General features: G+C 43.6%; 1 protein-coding gene across 1 annotated transcript in view; it reads right to left on the bottom strand.

Annotated features, from left to right (window-relative positions):
* The window catches only part of SNPH (syntaphilin), a 64229-nt gene extending 44299 nt beyond the window's left edge, over window positions 1–19930 (bottom strand). Inside the window, exon 1 of the mRNA XM_073607355.1 lies at window positions 19823–19930. The gene's annotated coding sequence lies outside the window, so the exon portion shown is untranslated. The remainder of the gene's footprint in view (window positions 1–19822) is intronic.
* Window positions 19931–24183: the final 4253 nt, after the last annotated feature.

The raw sequence follows: 24183 nt of genomic DNA, 5'->3' as shown, positions 1-24183 counted from the left end.
ACATGGCATGTAACAAAAAGCAGAAAGCTCCAATCGTGTAAAACCTTCAAACTTTATTTCCCATAAAAAATCAAAAACACACTTACATAGATCGTCAGTGATAAAGCCTAAAGTCCGCGGTGTCGGCCGATCACACACGGACAAACCCACAGCTCACAGACTGGGGGTGACGTCAGCGCGTCGTCCAGCTCCTCCCTACGCGTTTCGTGATAGGTCACGTCATCCAGGGGCACCATAAATCCCTGTCGTCCCAAAACATAATTTATGGTGTTGGAATTCTGCCTAAACAACATTTCAAATGCATAGCTCCCAACTGTCCCTGATTTCGAGGGACTGTCCCTCTGTCCTCCTCATTTGTCCCTCATTTTCGTTTGATCTAGATAGATGTTTTTAAAATGCACTACTTATCTATCAAAAAGCGTTTTGCAGCACTAAACCTTTCATTTGATTTCTAAATTGCTGCATTTGTAAATTCCAAAAGCCAATAGTAAATAGTAGTGATAAAAAAACACTTGTGGGTTTAGCCAATCTTGTTTTTTTGTACAATTCCCCCTTAAGGGGGCGTGGCAGGGGGTGTGTCCTATGCCTGAATGCTTTTGCTGATAGGTTTCCCTCATGCCCATCTCAGAAAGTTGTGAGGTGTGCAAATGTACTGGTGTATTTATTTGATATGATAAAAGAAATTGTAGGGAAGAGTTAAAACATATCATGTTTTTTTTGCCGTCTGTGTCCTATTTGGGGAGATTTCCTTCCTGTCCTGTAGACACAATCAGGTAGTTAAAGCTGAACTGCAGCTTTTGATACACTTTACATAGTTCATTTGGGCCAAGCTGGCCCAAGCAAACTACAGTATGAGGTTAATTTACTAAAGGCAAATATACTGTGCACTGAAGGTGCACTTGCTCCAGAGCTTAGGAAATGAGATAAAGCTTCCCTTTGCAAAGAATACTCAATCACATGCAAGGAAAAAAAAAAAAAAAAAAAACAGCATTTTTGCTTGTACATAATTGGAGGATAGAAATCAGCAGAGCTTCCCCTCAGGTCTAGAGCAAATGCACTTGCAGTGCAAAGTATATTTGCCTTTAGTAAATCAATCTTCCCATCCCTTACTAACATGTGAGGACGCTGGATGTGTGGTATAAACTGTATGTTGCTGAGGCTATACACACCGTGTTCCGGATGCGAGCCGAGACCTTCCTGTCTCATACCCGGAACCCAATAGAGTCAGAGATCTGATCGGCGCTCAGCCATTCAGGGAAAGTGATGTATTCTAGCAATGAATACAAAGCTTCCTCCGATTGGCTGAGTCAGAGGCTGTGACATCATCAGGCCGCCACTCTCACTCAGCCAATCAGAGGAAGCTTTGTATTCATTGGTAGAATAGAAAGCTTTCTATGAATGGCTGAGCGCCACTTAGACAGGCTCTACTGTGTTCCGCTTATGAGGCAGGAAGTCTCAGCTCGAACCCAGAAAACAGTGCGGTATCCTGTATGTAGCCCAGGGTTGCCAACCTCCCGCAGCATTTTTTTACTGGCAAAACATGGAAAATTTACTGGCGGAGAACATTTTTTTTACTGACAACCTGGGAAATTGCAGAACTCCTATTGAAAATTAACACAGTGAATATTTGAACAGTATAAACATGATATGGAAACACTGACAATACCTATAACAAAGTCATTTGCTTGATTTACACTTAAAAAGTCAACACAGCGTGAAATTATCAGCCCCTGATATTTACTGGCAGTTGTAAAAAAAAAATCACAGATTTTTACAAACGGTCAGTAAATTTCCTGGCGGTTGGCAACCCTGACGTAGCCTTAGCTGTATACAGTTTATACCACATATCCAGCGGCCTCACATGTTAGTGAGGGACGGCCCAAATGAACTATGTAAAGTATATCAAAAGCTGGAGTTCAGCTTTAAGTGCCGGTTTACCTAGGTGTGATGCGAGGAAACACTGCGAAACCACTGCACGTTCCCACATCGCACCCGACTCGCACGGCAGTTCACGGTGCCATATTGTAGTACGGGTCTATATTCATAATTGCTTTACAAAGAACTTGGTATTATGAGTTATTAACTATTTTGTTACACATATGCAAACTGCTGGGAGTGTCAATACAATGTCACCCCCATTTCAGCTCGCATATCGCACTGCGAACTGACAGTTCGGGCGTGAATCGGATCGCAGGGGGGTGTGAACCCCCCTGCGATCCGATTCTGGTGTGGACCAAAAAAAGGGTCCTGTGCGAGTTTGGTCCGAATGCGATGCATATTCAGCCATATCATCTGTATGGCTGAAATCGCATAGCACGGACATCGCAGTGCGATGCAAATCAGATGCGACATCGCACAGCGCACCTATGTGAACCGGCACTAAAGAAATTCTCTCCATAGTCACTGTAACTAGTGTCCCCTTTGGAAGATTACTCCCAAATCTTGTTCCAGCGGCAACTAATGTTTTGGGGATTTTGCCATCACTTTCAGTCCCAATCACAATGGTCACATGGCAAATACAGAGAGCGAATGTTTACCTATGAGCGGCCAAAGGTTAATATAGCTGGAACAGAATTTTCTTTGACAATATTCCTGTTAAAGGGCCATTTTCTTCTATCTTTTCATGTGACAACACTGAAGAAATGACACTTTGCTACAATGTAAAGTAGTGAGTGTACAGCTTGTATAACAGTGTAAATTTGCTGTCCCCTCAAAATAACTCAACACCCAGCCATTAATGTCTAAACCGCTGGCAACAAAAGTGAGTACACCCCTAAGTGAAAATGTCCAAATTGGGCCCAAAGTGTCAATATTTTGTGTGGCCACCATTATTTTCCACTCGTCCTCTTCCACTCCTCCATGATGACATCACGGAGCTGGTGGATGTTAGAGACCTTGCGCTCCTTCACCTTCCATTTGAGGATGCTCCACAGATGCTCAATAGGGTTTAGGTCTGGAGACATGCTTGGCCAGTCCATCACCCTTACCCTCAGCTTCTTTAGCAAGGCAGTGGTCGTCTTGGAGGTGTGTTTGGGGTCATTATCATGTTGGAATACTGCCCTGCGGCCCAGTCTCCGAAGGGAGGGGTCATGCTCTGCTTCAGTATGTCACAGTACATGTTGGCATTCATGGTTCCCTCAATGATCTGTAGCTCCCCAGTGCCGGCAGCACTCATGCAGTCCCAGACCATGACACTCCCACCACCATGCTGGACTGTAGGCAAGACACACTTGTCTTTCTACTCCTCACCTGGTTGCCGCCACACACGCTTGACACCATCTGAACCAAATACATTTATCTTGGTCTCATCAGACCACAGGACATGGTTCCAGTAATCCATGTTCTTAGTCTGCTTGTCTTCAGCAAACTGTTTGCGGGCTTTCTTGTGCATCATCTTTAGAAGAGGCTTCCTTGTAGGATTACAGCCATGCAGAGCAATTTGATGCAGTGTGCGGCGTATGGTCTGAGCACCGACAGGCTGACCTCCCCACCCTTTCAACCTCTGCAGCAATGCTGGCAGCACTCATACGTCTATTTCCCAAAGACAACCTCTGGATATGACGCTGAGCACGTGCACTCAACTTCTTGATCGACCATGGCGAGGCCTGTTCTGAGTGGAACCTGTCCTTTTAATTCACCGTATGGTCTTGGCCACCGTGCTGCAGCTCAGTTTCAGGGTCTTGGCAATCTTCTTATAGCCTAGGCCATCTTTATGTAGAACAACAATTCTTTTTTTTCAGATTCTCAGCGAGTTCTTTGCCATGAGATGTCATGTTGAACTATCAGTGACCAGTATGAGAGAGTGAGAGTGATAACATCAAATTTAACACACCTGCTCCCCATTCAGACCTTGTAACACTAATGAGTCACATGACACCGGGGAGGGAAAATGGCTAATTGGGCCCAATTTGGACATTTTCACTTAGGGGTGTACTCACTTTTGTTGCCAGCGGTTTAGACATTAATGGCTGTGTGTTGAGTTATTTTGAGGGGACAGCAAATTTACACCGTTATACAAGCTGTACACTCACTACTTTACATTGTAACAAAGTGTCATTTCTTCAGTGTTGTCACATGAAAAGATAGAAGAAAATATTTACAGAAATGTGAGGGGGTGTACTCACTTTTGTGAGATGCTGTAAGTGGACGAATCATTGATACACAAATCCCGTTATTTGGAATTTAGATCCACTCAATGGTCTTCCATGTTATTGATATATTGCGCATTTGTGAGGTACTTCTATTTTGCATAATAATGCTACATAGATGTAGGACCAAGAGACGTAATACTTCTTTATTGAAAACAATAAAAATTATTGTAACAGAGAAAGTCAATCTTTTCTGAGGGCACACAGACAGCAAAAAACAAAAAACTGATGGGATTGACAAACCTTCAAAAATTGGTTTTAGATACAGTCTAAAGAGGTGTACAGAGACAATGTTATTGTGGCGTTGCTGTGGACCTGCATGGAAAATACTTACTTGCATCACTAAGGGAGTTTGGGCCACTTAGAAACCCTATGGCTCGGCATCCATAAATGCTATTTATATTTATCACATCCCTGAAGGAAAAGACGTGACTACTATAGTATATGACAAGCCCCGGAGGATTCAGCATGAATACACAGAATGATGAAGAACTTAGCACCTGCAGCTATTTATGTCACTCACCAGGAGCTGTGACAACCGAAACCATTAACTTACCACTCTGCATGGCTTATTCAAAGGGGATGCAGCAGCGATGCCCCTGGAGAAGTCCTGGATGTTAAATACTACATGCAAGCTGCTACAAATTAGAAAGGAAACATCTGACGATTGGACAGTGAATATATAAAACAGAGCTACAACCAAGACACAACGTATAGTATATACAGCCATAAATCCGTACACAAAAAAACCTACGTATACCTTTTGTATAAGGGTGGTTGTGTCCTGTGACATTTCCCTTTTGCAGGCCAGCACTATTGCCTCTATTGATCGAGCTGCCTCCTCGATACAAGTTTTTAGCGATATTCCCTGACTTCCGGTCCACCACATCTCATACGTGGCTGACCTTGTTGGGGCGCCTCGTTGTGGCGCCTCAGCGTGGGTTATTCAAGGACCCATCCCGGGGGAAAGGGGGGGGGGGCGACGCTCTACCTCCACCTTGTGGCAAATGTGAACTTGGCTTTTATTATGCAAACAGCTGCATCAAATTTTTTCTTGTTGCAGAACAAACAATTGCATCTTCCCTCCTCTACATTTACCCCCGATAAAAGGATTGAACTATCCCTGAAAACGCGTTGGGTTGAAAAGGAGATACTGTTCAATGTTGTATACATTCACATATATTCAGCCATTATAGTCTTCATCAGAATTTTAAATTGTACCATATACTCTCCTAAATGATGTAATAAAATTCATGCTTTAATGCAATTTTGTGATCTAGTAGTACATTGCCTTTAAAGCCATTGTGCTACCTGCTGGGTGTTTGGTGTGTCCTGTACCTTTAAGAAGGGGTGGGCTCCCTTCAGTCCACCTGCCCTAACTTATCCATTAGAATGCATGTGCCTCCACTGTGGGGACACCCAAATTTTAGTGTTAGGACCACAGATTACAGGGTGCCGTGACGTGGCTCTGTGGCTTACGCATGCGTTTGCAAATGCGTGCAGACTGAACCCCTGTTTTTAACGCATACTGTTAGACAGGTCAATTGGTTGTCTGCAAGCTGGTGGTAAGTAGGCTTGGATTTTTTTCCTGGGCATTCCCCAGGTTTTGTTGTTATCTTTTTAAAGTTCCACACCCTGCTTGGGGGTTTCTCTTTTTCTTATTTAATCCTGGGACGTTGGCGATGTTTTGTGGGGTCTCGCTGTCTGGTACCTACGGCACAAAAATATTCAAGCTCCTGAAGAAGCGATGGTTATAGTCGCAAAACATGTAGGGCAGAACTGTTTTTAATCTATAAGTGAACAAGTGGAACCCCAACTAAGAGGATCCCCTCGTGTGGACGCATCTTCAGTATTGTCACACAGGAAATGATATCTAGTCCGTATATTGGGGAAACCACAAGTAGTCCAAATTTTATGTGTAAGGCTATGTGTGTTGTGATATTGTGATATATATGGATATTAATAAATTCATTTTGTTAAAAAATCTATATACGGTACGTGCCTTTAAAGTCCATCTTTCCAAACATTGCAAATTCCATATACTTTGTGGGATGTGGCACAATTTTATTATTTTAGGTGCCTTATTGCCACCTACAGGCACCAACAAACCAAACTTTCATGTTGGCCATGTTGTTATGGCCTCCGCTGGTGGCTTTCTATCTTTTTGCAGGCCAGGAACCCTCCCTCAGCAGATGTCCTATTACTGTAGCGCTCAGACAACACATTATACATTTTGCATTTCCATCCAACATTTGCTCCTTCCAACCATCACAGGTACATCTTCACAGACAGAAAAAGAAAGATGAAGCACCCATGGTCTGATATTGTGCAAAAAGGTTGGCAATTTGTTCCTTACCTTTAAGTGGAACTCTGAGAACTAGAAACAAGTTCTTGGAGAAGAACACTTTAATGTGATTCCCTGGGTTGCCCGCATTATCAGTGATGGCCCGTCCATTAAGGGCGCACAGGCGCCGCCCCCTCTATCACGCCACCCCCCTATAGGTAGAATAAATAGATTCATGCATAGCATGAATCTATCCATGGCCGCTGTAGCCACCCCCTATTCAGGCATCCGGCCCCTTTTCGGATACCGGGCGCCTGAATTACAGGGGTGTTTTTTTTTAAGCACCTGATTAGAGCCACAGGCTCTAATAGGCTTCAACAAAGGTGGACTCGGAGCGCAGAGCATTGCGCTCAGAGCCCACCCAGATGTGTTAGAAAAGAAAATGAATATTTGCTTTTCTAACACTGAACCACCTCTCCGCCAATCAGCAAGTGCGGTTCTAATACCTGTCACCTGATTGGCTGAAGTCACAGGCATTCCTATTGGATGCCTAGTGGAAAGGAAGAAGAGATGCACGGGAACCATGGAGGACACAGGAGCCGTCGCCAGACCCGCTGCATGTCCCACAGCTCGCCGTCGACACCCGCCGCCTGACCCGCCATCAAGATGGGGTAAGTGCCGGTCAGACAGCGAGCGGGCGAGTGGGCAGGGGGGTTACAGTGGCTGCATTTTATGGGCACAGAGGCTGCATTTTATGGGCACAGTGGCGGCATGTGATGGGCACAATGGCGGCATGTGATGGGCACAGTGGCGGCATGTGTTGGGGCACAGTGGCGGCATGTGTTGGGGCACAGTGGCTGCATTTTATGGGGCACAGTGGCTGCATGTGATGGGCACAGTGGCTGCATGTGATGGGGCACAGTGGCTGCATTTTATGGGACACAATGGCTGCATTTTATGAGCACAGTGGTTGCATATGATGGGCACAGTAGCTGCGTTTGATGGGCACAGTGGCTGCAATTAATGGCACAGCGAGGCTGCAATTGATGTTTTTTTTCCAGAATTTTTCAGTTTGTTTGCGCCCCCCTAAAAATTTTGGGCACCAGCCGCCACTGCGCATTATCTTCTTTTTACAGTCAGCCTGGTTGGTATGGGGGGGGGGGAGTGGCAAACAAAAACTTCATGTTGTTACATTTATGGGTCTCTGGGTGTGCTCTCACCAACATTCCCTAAACTCTATATCAAATCTATTTATTTTTTTTATTTTTGTTATTTATTGTTGTTTTGGATACAGTGGGAAATTGTTAAAAAGCCTGTTAGGTTTCTACTTTTTTTGCTGTTTCGTGAAGATGTCCCCTCACTTTCTGTCCAGGAGACACAACAGGAACCTTGGATAATGTTAAAGTGTTACTAAACCCAGGAGCCTGCATTCACTATATCTGGTCTCCCACAGTACACAGAAAATGGAAATGCAATTATTTTAGTAAATATAAACTGCTAAATACCTTTTCTCATCAGCAGTATATAGCAGTCTTGTGACTTCTATCAGTGTCTGATTAAAGCTTGTAGGAGGAGTTTTCATTCTCCTCTGATTGTCCTATGAGGCTGCAGGAGCCCTGACCCTCTGTATGTACAGTGCTGATTGGTCCTGTGCTGATCACATGCACCCTCCCAAGAAAAAAAAAAAACTCTTTAGCAATACGCACCAAACTGAGCATATGCAGAGTTCCTCCTAGGGCTCTGTTCTATCAGCAGATGGATTGGGGATAGTGAAAGAAGGGGAGGATCAAGGAAGACAGGATCAAGCAGCCTTTTTGCACAATGTGGAGGATTAACCCCCTTAGGTTCTACAGTGAGTATAACAATCATGCTTTACTGTAGATACAGACTAATTTTACTGTTATGGGTTTAGTAACACTTTAAGCACTGAGTTCCAAGTGAGAAGAATTCCCCTCTTGGAGAGTTGTGACAGTAACAGGTGTTTGTTTTTTGAAAGTCTATCCCTAATCTATTGTTCTATGACCATTTTGAATATTCCATCACTTTCTGTCTGTCAGTGATCAAAACGGTGAATCTCTCCAGCAGGAATGCAGATAGCAATAAAAACCTCACAAAGGTTCCGAACCTTCCCAACCCCATCCAAAACGAATAAACGTGCTTTGGTTTTAGTACCAGTAAGAGGAAAAACAGGCGCATTCCAAACTAATTGCCATAAAGGTTTAATGAATGGTCCAACAATAGTGCAAGACGGACCATCTGAACTCCGTCAGCTGACGCATTTCACCCATATTGAGCTTTTTGGTAGAGTAGCAGTTTAGCGCTACCCACAAAAGGGCCGCTGGCTGATGATGGTCAAAGCCACAGTCACTGTACACTTCCGGCACAGATGATGATGATGACCAGAGTTTTGCCTCACTAATGCAGGGGCTACCAGAACATACAGCGCACAGTCCTGGCACACTGACACAGAAAGCAGTCTAGGGGACATCTTTTTGGGGTTTTATTGTTAAATAACTTTGATGGGGTGTGGGGTAGTATGGCATATTCCAGAAACACTATCGCAACAAGAGGACGCTCCTCTCTAGGTTGCAATCTTCAGGAAACAGTTCTGCTCAGCATACAATCCTCCTGTGAGAGATGAGTAGAGGCCAGAGGCATGTATTCCTCAAGAGGGGAATTACCTGACCCAGCTTTCAAGGACAGTCCTCCCACAAGAAATCAGAGGAGACTACCGTATGTACCTCTCAGTAGAGGAACTTCTTAGCTCAGAGTCCTTCCACAATACTGGAGAGGACTGGTAGGTATGTACCGATCAGGAGGGGAACTACAAGGCCCAGCAATCCCAATAGTGCTTAGTCACTAGGATCCTACAACAAAGCAGTACGTGGCCAGGGGAACAGCTGTGCCCATTCAGCTTCCTCCAGGTGCCTTCCAGTGAAGCTATGCAGACGGAATCCTTAGGTGAAGTCTCAGGATGTCCGATACCAGGTGCTTTGCTAGGTCTACAAAAGATCTGGAGATAGAGCCCATAGCAGCGTAGTAAAGAAAGTCATATGCTTGGGCGGGCATACACATGCATATACAGTAATATACGTGTGTGTATATATCCCCAGAGAGGCGCCCACTTACATCAGGGTCCCCAGAGAGCCCCCCCTTACATCAGGGTCCCCGGGGACCCCTGCAGAGACTCTGGGCTATGGGCCCCAGATTCAGGGCTATAGCCCCAAAAGCCACCTCCTAGCGACGCCACTGTCTGATACCCTTCCAGATGTAGGCCCCCGGCTCTGCCACAGCAAGGACCTCTGTGATCAGCAACTGTGAACATCAGAACAGTGGGAGGTGGACCTGAACAGGTGGAAAAATCCCTGTTCTACAGCTGAGCTCAGACTATTTATGTGCTTCTCATCCACCTTCTGGGCACACCTCCCCAGGGATTGGCTGCAGCACCATAGATATTCATGCTGCACATTGCTCCACTCTTATGTTCCAGCACTTCCTGGAAGGCAGGGGAAAGCAATCAAACTCGCACCCTTCAAAACCCAGAACAGCCAACAGAATTCAACAACTACTCCAATGATTACAAAAGAAGCCAAAAAAAGACAAAATGTACCCAATATCCTAGCAGCCTAACTAGGAGGGTGCTACATAAGTGAAGGAGTTGGGAAGGTCTTTTACATAGATTGGATAGATTGACCCAAAACATCTGCAATGACTCAACACACTTAATTCTGAAGTATCATTACAAAAACAAACACAGTCTGGTTGGGATGCTTCCAAATACTCCACACAAAATGTATCAGGTTTGTTCAAAAGTGAATACAAAATATCACACTAAATGATATGTGCTGGAAGCTGTCACCTCTAAAAATAAATATTCTCTGTACACAACTTTATGTGCAGCTAAGGCCAGGGTCACATATATCTGTGTATGCTTTTGTCAGTTTTTTAATGCATCTTTTATTATGCGTTAAATGCATTTACACATGTGTTCATTGTTCTATTGGCCATCCCAGCGCATAAAAATGCACAGAAATTGAACATGCCTCATTTTTTTAACCTGCAGCACAGAGATCTGAGCAGCCTCATCAAATAACAATGCTTTTTATGACACGTGCATTGTGTTTGCTTTACAACACATGCATTAAAGCCACTTGCTGACCGCACTATAGCAGATTTCAGTGGAGGCTGGCGGTTTTTCTTTTGGGGGGGGGGTGTAAACACCCCCCCCCCACCAGGGCGGCCGTCTGCTGGTTGGTCCTTATCCCATCTAGGTGGGGGGGGGGGTGCAGGCAGCTACTCCAGTGTCACCTACAGCACAGTGGGCAGGCCCCATCTAGGTGGCGAGGTGCGGGCAGCGGTTCTGGTGTCCCCTCCAGCACAGCAGGTGGTGAGGTGCGAGCAGCGGCTCTGGTGTGCCCTCCAGCACGGCAGGTGGTGAGGTGTGAGCAGCGGCTCTGCTGTCCCCTCCAGCACTGCAGGTGGCGTGGTGTGAGCAGCGGCTCTGCTGTCCCCTCCAGCACTGCAGGTGGCGAGGTGTGAGCAGCGGCTCTGCTGTCCCCTCCAGCACTGCAGGTGGCGAGGTGTGAGCAGCGGCTCTGCTGTCCCCTCCAGCACTGCAGGTGGCGAGGTGTGAGCAGCGGCTCTGCTGTCCCCTCCAGCACGGCAGGTGGTGAGGTGCGAGCAGCGGCTCTGGTGTCCCCTCCAGCACGGCAGGTGGTGAGGTGTGAGCAGCGGCTCTGCTGTCCCCTCCAGCACGGCAGGTGGTGAGGTGCGAGCAGCGGCTCTGGTGGCTCCTGCAGCATGGCAGGTGGCGAGGTGCAAGCAGCGGCTCTGGTGTGCCCTCCATCACGGCGGGTGGAGAAGTGTAAGCAGCGGCTTCGGTGTCTGCTCCTCCATCGGCTTCCGCTGTGTGTCTCCACTTCTTCCTCCTAAGCGTTAGGCGTCCAATAAGATCGCCCGACGTTTTGGCCAATCTGTAAACAGGTCTCAGACCTGCTTCCTGATTGGCAGGGAGGAGATATAGGGGTTGATTTACTAAAGGTAAAAAGACTGTGCACTTTGCAAAGTGCAGTTCCACACTGCAAGAGCAATTGCTCCAGTTAATAAATGAACAGAAGCTCTGCTTACTTTCATCAACCAATCATGTGCAAGCAAAAATGCAGTTTTTTATTATTCTCCTTGCGTGTTATTGGGTACTCTTTGTAAAGTGAAGCTTTACCTCATTTACTAAGCTCTGGAGCAACTGCACTTTGCAAGGTGCACAGTCTATTGGCCTTTAAGTAAATCAACCCCCGAGTGTGAAAATAGCAAATATTCATTCACTATCTCACACAACTGGGAGCCCACCCTTTTTTGAAGCCTATTAGAGCCTCTGGCTCTAACCACATGCTTCAAAAAAACACTCCCTCCCCCATTGGAATCCATGGTCCGGCGCCCTATATGTAGATCAGGGGGCTGGACGCACGGATGGGGGGGCGGCGCCCATGCACCCTTTATGGACAGGCCACCACTGACAGATATACTGCTAAAGGGCGGCCATTCTGTATTTGTTCTATATATACCTGATTCTGCACTTCTGGGTAGGGGCGTGCCGCTTCTGCTGTGATTAGACACAGCAAAAGCCGATCAGCAGGTGCTGGCCAATGGATGATCGGCCAGGAGACACACAGGATGGAGCTCTGTCTATGTAAACAAAGCAGAGCTCTGTCCTGTCAGCAGGGATGTGTTCTATTTTGTTTCCCTGCTAAGCAGGGAATAAAATCCAGCATATCCGTTAGTGAAAGCAGCACACTGTGTACACAAAAACATTAGCTAGGGACACATTTAACCGCCCTGGATGTTTAACCCCTTCCCAGCCAGTGTTATTAGTAAAGTGACAGTGTATATTTTTAGCACTGATCACTGTGTTAGTGTCACTGGTCCCCACAAAGTGTCAAAAGTGTCAGAATGCAGTCCCGCTATATACTGCCCCAGGAAGACGATAAATGACGAAACGTAAGTAGGGCAGGTGTTTGCAGTGCTACTATCAAGCTCAGTTGGATGTGTATCCGCTAGTGGCATTGGTAAAATTGGGAGGAACTAGATTTATTCATATGCTTATTTATCGATGTCGGGTTAGACACTTTAGAATGTGAGTGCACTATTTTTTAATACACTTTCAGCTGTTTTTTTTAAAAGATCTTACACTGCGAGGTTCTCTTCTCTCACCTCTATATGTTGAGCTTCTGAGGATCTGAGATGTCTATAGCATTGGAGAGTGATCGTTCGTCTATGGTCCCTGCTGAGTTTAGTTTATAAAGAAAATGCGCTGCTGACATTGCAATATGGTGAGTTCATTTTAGGCATAAATTTTTTCACAGAAGGTGCATTTGAAGCAATAGAAGAAGATTCACTTGATTGAAGAAGCTTGTGCTGGACACATGGATTATATTGATCTATTGCTTTGATAAAGAGGACTTTATTTGTGGGACTAGTTTCTGAATTTTGTTCACTTAATAACTTTTCATTTTTTTATTTTTTTTTTTTAAGGAGTCTACACTATATTTACCATTTATATAATTGTATACAATATCTCACAAAAGTGAGTACACCCCTCACATTTTTGTAAATATTTTATTCTATCTTTTCATGTGACAACACTGAAGAAATGACACTTTGCTACAATGTAAAGTAGTGAGTGTACAGCTTGTATAACAGTGTAAATTTGCTGTCCCCTCAAAATAACTCAACACACAGCCATTAATGTCTAATACGCTGGCAACAAAAGTGAGTACAATTTTGGCCCAAAGTGTCAATATTTTGTGTGGCCACCATTATTTTCCAGCACTGCCTTAACCCTCTTGGGCTTGGAGTTCACCAGAGCTTCACAGGTTGCCACTGGAGTCCTCTTCCCCTCCTCCATGATGACATCACAGAGCTGGTGGATGTTAGAGACCTTGCTCTCCTTCACCTTCCGTTTGAGGATGCCCCACAGATGCTCAATAGGGTTTAGGTCTGGAGACATGCTTGGCCAGTCCATCACCTTTACCCTCAGCTTCTTTAGCAAGGTGTGCTTGGGGTCGTTATGTTGGAACACTGCCCTGTGTCCCAGTCTCCGAAGGGAGGGGATCATGCTCTGATTCAGTATGTCATGTTGGCATTCATGGTTCCTTCAATGAACTGTAGCTCCCCAGTGCCGGTAGCACCTATTGCAGCCCCAGACAATGACACTCCCACCACCATGCTTGACTATAGGCAAGACACACTTGTCTTTGTACTCCTCACCTGGTTGCCGCCACACATGCTTGACACCATCTGAACCAAATAAGTTTATCTTGGTCTCATCAGACCACAGGACATGGTTCCAGTAATCCATGTCCTTAGTCTGCTTGTCTTCAGTAAACTGTTTGCGGGCTTACTTTTGCATCATCTTTAGAAGAGGCTTCCTTCTGGGACGACAGCCATGCAGACCAATGTGATGCAGTGTGCGGAGTATGGTCTGAGCACTGACAGGCTGAACCCCCACTCCTTCAACCTCTGCAGCAATGCTGGCAGCACTCATACATCTATTTCCCAAAGACAACCTCTGGATATGATGCTGAACACGTGCACTCAACTTCTTTGGTCGACCATGGCGAGGCCTGTTCTGAGAGGAACCTGTCCTGTTATACCTCTGTATGGTCTTGGTGCAGCTCAGTTTCAGGGTCTTGGCAATCTTCTTATAGCCTAGGCCAGTGATGGCGAACCTTGGCACCTCAGATGTTTTGGAACTACATTTCCCATGATGCTCATCTACACTGCAGAGTGCCAGAGCATCATGGGAAATGTAGTTGCAAAACATCTGGAGTGCCAAGGTTCACCATCACTGGCCTAGGCCATCTTTATGTAGAGCTACAATTCTTTTTTGTCAGATCCTCAGAGAGTTCTTTGCCATTTTCCATGTTAAACTTCCGGTGACCAGTATTAGAGAGTCCCAATTAACACCTGAGACCTTCTAAGGAGTCAAATGACACTGTGGACGGAAAATGGCTAATTGGGCCCAATTTGGACATTTTCACTTAGGGGTGTACTCACTTTTGTTGCCAGCGGTTTAGACGTTAATGGCTGTGTTGAGTTATTTTAAGGGGACAGCAAATTTACACTGTTATACAAGCTGTACACTCACTACTTTACATTGTAGCAAAGTGTCATTTCTTCAGTGTTGTCAAATAATAAGATATAATAAAATATTTACAAATATGTGAGGGCTGTACTCACTTTTGTGAGATACTGTATATTAATGATTTAGCTTTAAGAAGATACAACCCCCACTTTCTGTACTGATTTAGGGATTGGTTGCCGAATTAGGAGATACTAGGAACCTGAATAGTTGGGGAGGCTGGGTTCCTTAATTGGGGGATGTCGGTGCAAATTCAAGCTTTTATAATATATTGTATGTTATTTTTTATTCTTTTGTTTTTCTTTCTTCTTTGAACTGTATATTTTAAGATGTGTTATAGAATTTCTGAAATTATGCAAATGTCATATATGGACACATGTTTTTGTCCTAATTTGAGTGTTATGCCCCGTACACACGGTCGGACTTTGTTCGGACATTCCGACAACAAAATCCTAGGATTTTTTCCGACGGATGTTGGCTCAAACTTGTCTTGCATACACACGGTCACACAAAGTTGTTGGAAAATCCGATCGTTCTAAACGCGGTGACGTAATACACGTACGTCGGGACTATAAACGGGGCAGTGGCCAATAGCTTTCATCTCTTTATTTATTCTGAGCATGCGTGGCACTTTGTCCGTCGGATTTGTGTACACACGATCGGAATTTCCGACAACAGATTTTGTTGTCGGAAAATTTTATATCCTGCTCTCAAACTTTGTGTGTCGGAAAATCCGATGGAAAATGTGTGATGGAGCCTACACATGGTCGGAATTTCCGACAACAAGGTCCTATCACACATTTTCCGTCGGAAAATCCGACCGTGTGTACGGGGCATTAGGCTGAATCTTAATAAAATAAAAATTGAATTATAAAAAAAAAAAATAATGATTTAGCTTGCTTAGCACTTTATTGTTGATAATAATATTATTTTTATGTAATTTTTCACATATATATTTACAGCAGTTTCACATGCACAGTTGATACATTGTTTATGTTTAGATATCCATTGAATTGCAATAGAATTGCTCACAGCGCTGTCACTTTATATATACACAAAAATTCCAGTATATATATCCCATAGTTTGTAGATGCTATGACTTTTGCGCAAACCAATCAATATACGCTTTTTTCTTTTTTTACCAAAAATATGTAGCAGAATACATATTGGCCTTAATGAAAGAAATGAGATTTTAAAAAAATGTATTGGATATGTTTTATAGCAGAAAAAATAAATTAAAAAAAAAAAAAAAAATTGTCGGCCTTTTTTTACAGTAGTGTCATTTTAAAGAAAAAGTCATTCAGGGTCACATTGGCGCTTCACTTTAACAGATAGAGCTGTGACAATCCTGTAGTCAACGAAGCAGTAACTGACCTAAATATAAGGATTATCGATTCTAAAAACCCCATCAGAGAACATGGGATTCTCAGGAAATTCATTGCAGGAATCGCATACAATGAAATAGGGTTCACTTGAGGTAATGGCATAAAAGGATTTTATATTTGGTGGTATGGCATGTTGCAGAAATTAAAGTAAATCTAAACACAAGAATGTAAAGGTAATGTGTTTGCAGCTTATAAATTCTTAGATGTCAAGGCTGTGTTAGTTTTTCCAGCCTAAGAACATTTTCTGCAAGAACATAAAAATACCTGTTGATATTGCCAACAATGAAATCTCAAACAATGTTATCAACATAGGCGTGCGCAGCCTATTGCATAATATATATATATATATATATATATATATATATATATATATATATATATATATATATATATATATATATATATATAGCACAGTAGGGCAATGGACAGTGTTGGTAGAGCAGTGGACGATGTAAGTAGGGCAGAGATTGGTAGCAGTAGCTTATTTTTTTATATATATTTTTCATTACTTTTTTACAATTTTTTTTTTTTTTTTTTTTACAGTATTTTTTGTTATTGTTTTTTACAATTTAGAAGCTCCATTGGGGGGCTTTGGTTAAAAAACAGGGGTCTAAACAGACCCCTATTGTCTTAATTTGGAGACAAAGAAAGGGACTGATGACAGTGATTCCCCAGTCCCTTTCTCTGCAGCCAAGCAGCAGGGGGAATCTGCTCAGCACAGGGTGATTGGGGTGTGCCCAGGCACACCTGGCATACCCTGTGCGCACACCTATGGTTATCAAGGTAAAAATAAAAAGGGAAAAAAAAGCCAGAAAAAAAAAAGAAAACAAATGCAGCCAACACATCTAAAGACTTGTAAACTGCAATATATTACAGTTTATTTTTCAGGTTTAGATGAACTTCAAGTGTACATTTTGGAATTTGACCCATTAGTTTTACTGGAACAGATTCTGGCATTAAAACATACCTGTGTGAAAAGTTTCAGACGGTAGCAGGGCTGCTGATAAGGCAGTACAGCCAACCCTTCTGTACTGGGCCCAGGCCAAATCAGTTCAAAAGGGGGGTCCGGGAACCTGTTGAACAGGAGGTCCGGCTGTATTGTCTTATTGCAAACGCCAGCTTCTCCTCTTCTTTCCTCCTCCGGCTGCACTGCAAGGGGGATTGGTTCTAGCATATATGCTCCTTCTATCTACTGTCCAGGCCCCCCTGTGCGCCCCTCCCCCCCCCCCCCCCGCAAGCACTGGCAGCTTCCTTCCTCTCCACTTATCCTCTTATCAAAATGATAGATCATTATAATTCATGTGACCAGCACAAGCTTCCTCTCCTCTCCTGCCAGCAGCTGCTGTGGGCACACAGGGGGACGTTTCAAGATGAAGAGTAGGGGAAGGGGTTGGTAAACATATCATCTACTGGGCCCTTCCTTAAATGACTTTGAACATGGCATGGTTGTTGGTGCCAGACAGCGGTCTGAATATTTCTGGGATTTTCACACACAACCATCTCTCGGGTTTACAGAGAATGGTCTGAAAAAGAGAAAATATCCAGTGAGCGGCAGTTGTGTGGAGGAAAATGCCTTGTTGATGTCAGAGGAGAATGGGCAGACTGGTTCCAGATTATGTGTAAAAATATATTTGGGAATATATGAGATCCCCGCGCTTATGGAGAAAAACCAATGAGGAAGAACTGCAGCCTCTACCAATATATCCACCTAAGTGGAAACAGAATGAATATAAAGTAGGAGGGTGGAAGTGGCGCTGTTCTGGGGTGGAGTGTTTTAAACCCCTGGCTTGTGAAGAAACATACATATAACTGTGGCGTTGTGCACTATGAATCCTTATTTGATATGATTATATAATGTTTTGATACATGTAAAAATAAAAATAAAGAATTTATAAAAAAAAAAGAATCCCTAAAACTATTGAGTGAGTTTGTGATATAATAACTGTGCAAATGATACAAAAACCAAGCCAATAAAATGTGCAAACTTATTATGCAAGTGATCTGGGTAATTATTGCAACAACCTAGTGCAGTGCTACTGGAATACAGATTTGCAAACAGTCCACCCAGTAATTAATATGTTCCTTATGTGCAAAAACCACAATCTAAAAACGACAATCTGATGTGATAATAAAAATATATACAAATTGTGCATCAAAAACCAACATAAAACACTTATAATGCCCTCTAGTGGAGTACTAGAGAAAGTGCTAGTGCGCTAAAAAAGTCCATATACCATGACTAAAGTATAAAGTGACAGGTGCTCTTCAAAAAACTGTATTCGGCGCTTCTTAAAAGGTGGCCCATAAGAAATGCACTCACCGGAACCATTCACCCCACAAGGGGGTAATACGCCTTCACAGTATTTGCCACTGTGTAGCACACAGGAAAACCTTTGGTCCTATTTCAGCTGGTTGCTTTATACTTTAGTCATGATATATGGACTTTTTAGCGCACTAGCACTTTCTCTAGTACTCCACTAGAGGGCATTATAAGTGTAATATGTTGGTTTTTATGCACGATTTTTAAAAATATTTTTAATATCACATCAGATTGTCGTTTTTAGATTATGGTTTTTGCACATAAGGAACATATTAATTACTGGGTGGACTGTTTGCAAATCTGTATTCCAGTAGCACTGCACTAGGTTGTTGCAATAAATTACCCAGATCATTTGCATAATAGGTTTGCACATTTATTGGCTTGTTTTTTGTATCATTTGCACAGTTATTATATCAGAAATTCACTCAATAGATTTAGGGATTCTTCACAAGCCAGGGGTTTAAAACACTCCACCCCAGAAAAGCACCACTTCCACCCTCCTACTTTTTATTGGTTCCAGATGATAGAAACGCAACAGTAACTAAAAAAAAAAACAACACTTACCAAGGTATGCAGAATACCATCTCTGAATGCACAACACATCGAACTTTGAAGCAGATGGGCTACAGCAGCAAAAGACCACTCCAGGTGCCACTCCTGTCAGCTAAGAACAGGAAACTGAGGCTACAATTCGCACAGGTCACCAAAATTGGACAATAGAAGATTGGAAAAACGTTGCCTGGTCTGATGAGTCTGGATTTCAGCTGTGACATTCAGATGGTGGGGTCAGAATTTGGTGTAAATAATATGAAAGCATGGATCCATCCTGCCTTGTATCACCGGTTCAGGCTGGTGGTGGTGGTGTAATGGTGGGGGGGATATTTTCTTGGCACACTTTGGGCCCCTTACTACCAGTTGATCATGATTTAAACACCACAGCCTACCTGAGTATTGTTGCTGACCATGTCCATCCCTTTATGTGTCCCCATCTTCTGATGGCTCCTTCCAGCAGGATAATGTCACAAAGCTCCAATCATCTCACCACTGGACAATGAGGTCCCTGTACTCCAATGTCCTCCACACTCACCACATCTCATCCAATAGAGCACCTTTGGGACGTGGTGGAACGGGAAATTTGCATCATGGATGTGCAGCTGACAAATCTGCAGTAACCGTGTGATGTTATCATGTCACCATGGACCAAAATCCAACGTTTCCAACACCTTGTTGAATCTATGCTGTGAGGAATGAAGGCAAAAGGGGGTCCAACCCAGTACTAGCAAGGTGTACCTAATAAAGTGGCCAGTGAGTGATATATGCGATACCCAATAGCCACAGCCTGTACCAACAAGTAACTCACTCAAAAATGGGCTCCAATCCCACTCTAAAAAACATGAGTAAAATATTCCAATATACATTTAAAAAAGCCAATATAGACAACTCTCTGCCAATGCTAGTTGCCCGACACCCTTTAGCTTCAATACTCTCTGAACTCCTGATCCAGAATAAGTATACATATAAGGTAAGTGTATGTCATTTTTGTCTTACCTCTGTGTACTTCTGAGTTAGTGACTCAAAGCATTGAAGCAAGCAGGTCTGCATGACAGCCAAGCAATGGGCAATTGTTGATGTCAACAGCACTGGCAGCCTGCAGGTTTCTCTTGGATAAGATTACCTTTAGGATTGTATACATAGTCTGTTATGGTGCCACCTGGTGTCCATCATAAAGTATTACAGCATTTAAAAAAAAAAAAATACCAGTTTTCCAACTCCCACGTCTAATCCCACTGTAACCAAGATTAAAGAAATAAAAAATTTAAAAGAAGTTCTCCTCACAAGATCAGACCACTCTGAGTAGCAAACTTGTATTTTACAGGTTTTTGATATAAACTAAAACATGGAGTCATCAACCAGCATATTATATTTCTTGGGCAGTTTAACAGCAAAGTAAGAACTATGTAGGGGTTGTTTCATGTTACTGGAATTTTTGCAGGATGAATGGAGGGCAATGACAAAAACTGTGGGAAGACCTCTCTGACAATTCAGCAAGCTTTAAATAAGATGCCAGTGCATAATTAAATCGATCAGTAAAGCCCCCCCCCCCCCCCCCCCCCCCCCAAATATCGGTTTTAATCATTGCAATGCCTTACTGATTCGCCATATACAAGACAGACGTCAGAATCAAATACTGCTTTCTAAAATCCCAACTGTAGGTCCCAGAGATTATCGCTAATAACAGATATGTAATGTTTGCTAGGGAGAGTATGAGCTGGCAGTAAACATAGTAGGTACACAGAACCTAATGAATATCCGGGATCTGGTTTTGGCACAGATCCTTGGAAATGCTTCCTATTGGGGTTTTTCCTCTGTGAAATAATGGAAACAAGATTGTTGTTGTTTTTTTTTAACGTTTTTAAAAGTAACAGAATTCTCATCTTGTGACAGAATAGGATTTTTGTACTCACCGGAGTCCACTGAGGGACACAACTTGGTGATAATAAGCATAGGGTCACACTGCCGTCCACAGGAGAGAAGGGCACTATGCACATAGAAAACTGAAGCCCAGCTGCCCGAAGGATAAAACGATTCAACCGCATTCTAAGTGATGTCACCGGTCTCTAGTGATTGGATAGGCTGTATTCTCAGTGATGTCACTGTCTCTAGTGAATGGATAGGTTGTATTCTCAGCGATGTCACTGGTCTCTAGTGATTGGATAGGCTGTATTCTCAGTGATGTCACTGGTCTCTAGTGAATGGATAGGCTGTATTCTCAGTGATGTCACTGGTCTCTAGTGAATGGATAGGCTGTATTCTCAGTGATGTCACCGGTCTCTAGTGAATGGATAGGCTGCATTCTCAGTGATGTCACCGGTCTCTAGTGAATGGATAGGCTGTATTCCAGTGATGTCACTGGTCTCTAGTGAATGGGATAGGCTTTATTCTCAGTGATGTCACTGGTCTCTAGTGAATGGATAGGCTGCATTCTCAGTGATGTCACCGGTCTCTAGTGAATGGATAGGCTGTATTCCCAGTGATGTCACTGGTCTCTAGTGAATGGATAGGCTGTATTCCCAGTGATGTCACTGGTCTCTAGTGAATGGATAGGCTTTATTCTCAGTGATGTCACCACTCTCTAGTGATTGGATAGGCTGTATTCTCAGTGATGTCACTGGTCTCTAGTGACTGGATAGGCTGTATTCTCAGTGATGTCACTGGTCTCTAGTGATTGGATAGGCTGTATTCTCAGTGATGTCACTGGTCTCTAGTGAATGGATAGGATACATTCTGAGCAAAGTCACTGGTCTCTAGTGAATGGATAAGCTGCATTCTCAGTGATGTCACCAGTCTCTGGTGAATGGATAGGCTGCATTCTCAGTGATGTCACTGGTCTCTAGTGATTGGATGGGCTGTATTCTCAGTGATGTCACTTGTCTCTAGTGAATGGATAGGCTGTATTCTCAGTGATGTCACTGGTCTCTAGTGAATGGATAGGCTGCATTCTCAGTGATGTCACTGGTTTCTAGTGAATGGATAGGCTGCATTCTCAGTGATGTCACCGGTCTCTAGTAAACAGATAGGCTGCATTCTCAGTGATGTCACCGGTCTCTAGTGAATGGATAGGCTGTATTCTCAGTGATGTCACTGGTCTCTAGTGATTGGATAGGCTGTATTCTCAGTGATGTCACTGGTCTCTAGTGATTGGATAGGCTGTATTCTCAGTGATGTCACTGGGTCTCTAGTGATTGGATAGGCTGTATTCTCAGTGATATCACCGCTCTCTAGTGATTGGATAGGCTGTATTCTCAGTGATGTCACTGGTCTCTGGTGAATGGATAGGCTGCATTCTCAGTGATGTCACTGGTCTCTAGTGAATGGATAGGATACATTCTGAGCAAAGTCACTGGTCTCTAGTGAATGGATAAGCTGCATTCTCAGTGATGTCACCAGTCTCTGGTGAATGGATAGGCTGCATTCTCAGTGATGTCACTGGTCTCTAGTGATTGGATAGCTGTATTCTCAGTGATGTCACCGGTCTCTAGTGAATGGATAGGCTGTATTCTCAGGGATGTCACCGGTCTCTAGTGAATGGATAGGCTGTATTCTCAGTGATGTCACTGGTCTCTAGTGAATGGATAGGCTGCATTCTCAGTGATGTCACTGGTCTCTAGTGAATGGATAGGCTGCATTCTCAGTGATGTCACCGGTCCCTAGTAAACAGATAGGCTGCATTCTCAGTGATGTCACCGGTCTCTAGTGAATGGATAGGCTGTATTCCCAGTGATGTCACTGGTCTCTAGTAAATGGATAGGCTGTATTCTCAGTGATGTCACTGGTCTCTAGTGATTGGATAGGCTGTATTCTCAGTGATGTCACCACTCTCTAGTGATTGGATAGGCTGTATTCTCAGTGATGTCACTGGTCTCTAGTGATTGGATAGGCTGTATTCTCAGTGATGTCACCACTCTCTAGTGATTGGATAGGCTGTATTCTCAGTGATGTCACTGGTCTCTAGTGATTGGATAGGCTGTATTCTCAGTGATATCACCGCTCTCTAGTGATTGGATAGGCTGTATTCTCAGTGATGTCACTGGTCTCTAGTGATTGGATAGGCTGTATTCTCAGTGATGTCACTGGTCTCTAGTGATTGGATAGGCTGTATTCTCAGTGATGTCACTGGTCTCTAGTGATTGGATAGGCTGTATTCTCAGTGATGTCACCGGTCTCTAGTGAATGGATAGGATACATTCTGAGCAAAGTCACTGGTCTCTAGTGAATGGATAGGCTGCATTCTCAGTGATGACACTGGTCTATGGTGAATGAATAGGCTGTATTCTCAGTGATGACACTGGTCTATGGTGAATGGATAGGCTGTATTCTCAGTGATGACACCGCTCTCTTGTGAATGGATAGGCTGTATTCTCAGTGATGACACTGCTCTCTAGTGAATGGATAGGCTGTATTTTCAGTGATGACACTGCTCTCTAGTGAATGGATAGGTTGTATTCTCAGCGATGACACTGGTCTATGGTGAATAGATAAGCTGAAGTCTCAGCATAGGCGTGTGCTCTGCGGTTATTACAAAGAGCAGGAGGGGACACCCCCGCCCCCTCCTGCCACTCCACCCGGTTCTCCCGTCCCACCGGGAGCCCCAAGCCACCATGTCCACCGGCTGGCTGGAGTCCCGGACAAAGCCAGATTCAGCTTTGATCGGGTCCTCTGATGTAGAAACCCAGAAGCAACGTCACAACGTCACTTCCGGATTACTCAGCAGCCAACATTACCATTTTTAAAAAAAGTGTCAGTATTAAAAAAAACGCAGATCTTGGTGTTTTAAATACTTTGGAGTGCAGAGGAGGGGTTTGGCAATTTTTAGACCCCCGATCCATCCATAAAGAGTACCCGTCACTGTCTATTACTTTCACAAGGGATGTTTACATTACTTGTGACAGCAATAAAAGTGATCAGAATTATTTTTTTTTTTAAAGGGACAGTGAAAAAATAAACAATAAGGTAAAAAAAAAATAGTTAAAGTGCTCCATCCCTCCTTGCTCGCTTCAAAGAAAACGAATACGCAAGACGCGCCCACAAATGTAAACAGAGCTCAAATCACACATGTGAGGTATCGCCATGATCGTTAGAGCGAGAGCAATAATTCTAGTGCAAGACCTCCTCTGTAACTCTAAACAGGTAACCGTTAAATTTTTTTAAAGTGTCGCCTATGCAGATTTTAAGTACCATAGTTTTTGTCCTCATTCCACGAGTGTGCGCAGTTTTAAAGCATGACATGTTAGGTATCTATTTACTCAGCGTAACATCATCTTTTACATTATACAAAAAAATTAGGCTAACTTCACGGCTTAGTTTTTTTTTTAAAGTCATTAAAGTGTATTTTTTCCAGAAAAATTGCG

Source organism: Aquarana catesbeiana, linkage group LG12, assembly GCF_042186555.1.
Source record: "Aquarana catesbeiana isolate 2022-GZ linkage group LG12, ASM4218655v1, whole genome shotgun sequence".
Classification (NCBI taxonomy): domain Eukaryota; kingdom Metazoa; phylum Chordata; class Amphibia; order Anura; family Ranidae; genus Aquarana; species Aquarana catesbeiana.
The sequence above is the reverse complement of the archived record's forward strand: the minus strand, read 5'-3'. Positions and strand labels throughout refer to the sequence as shown.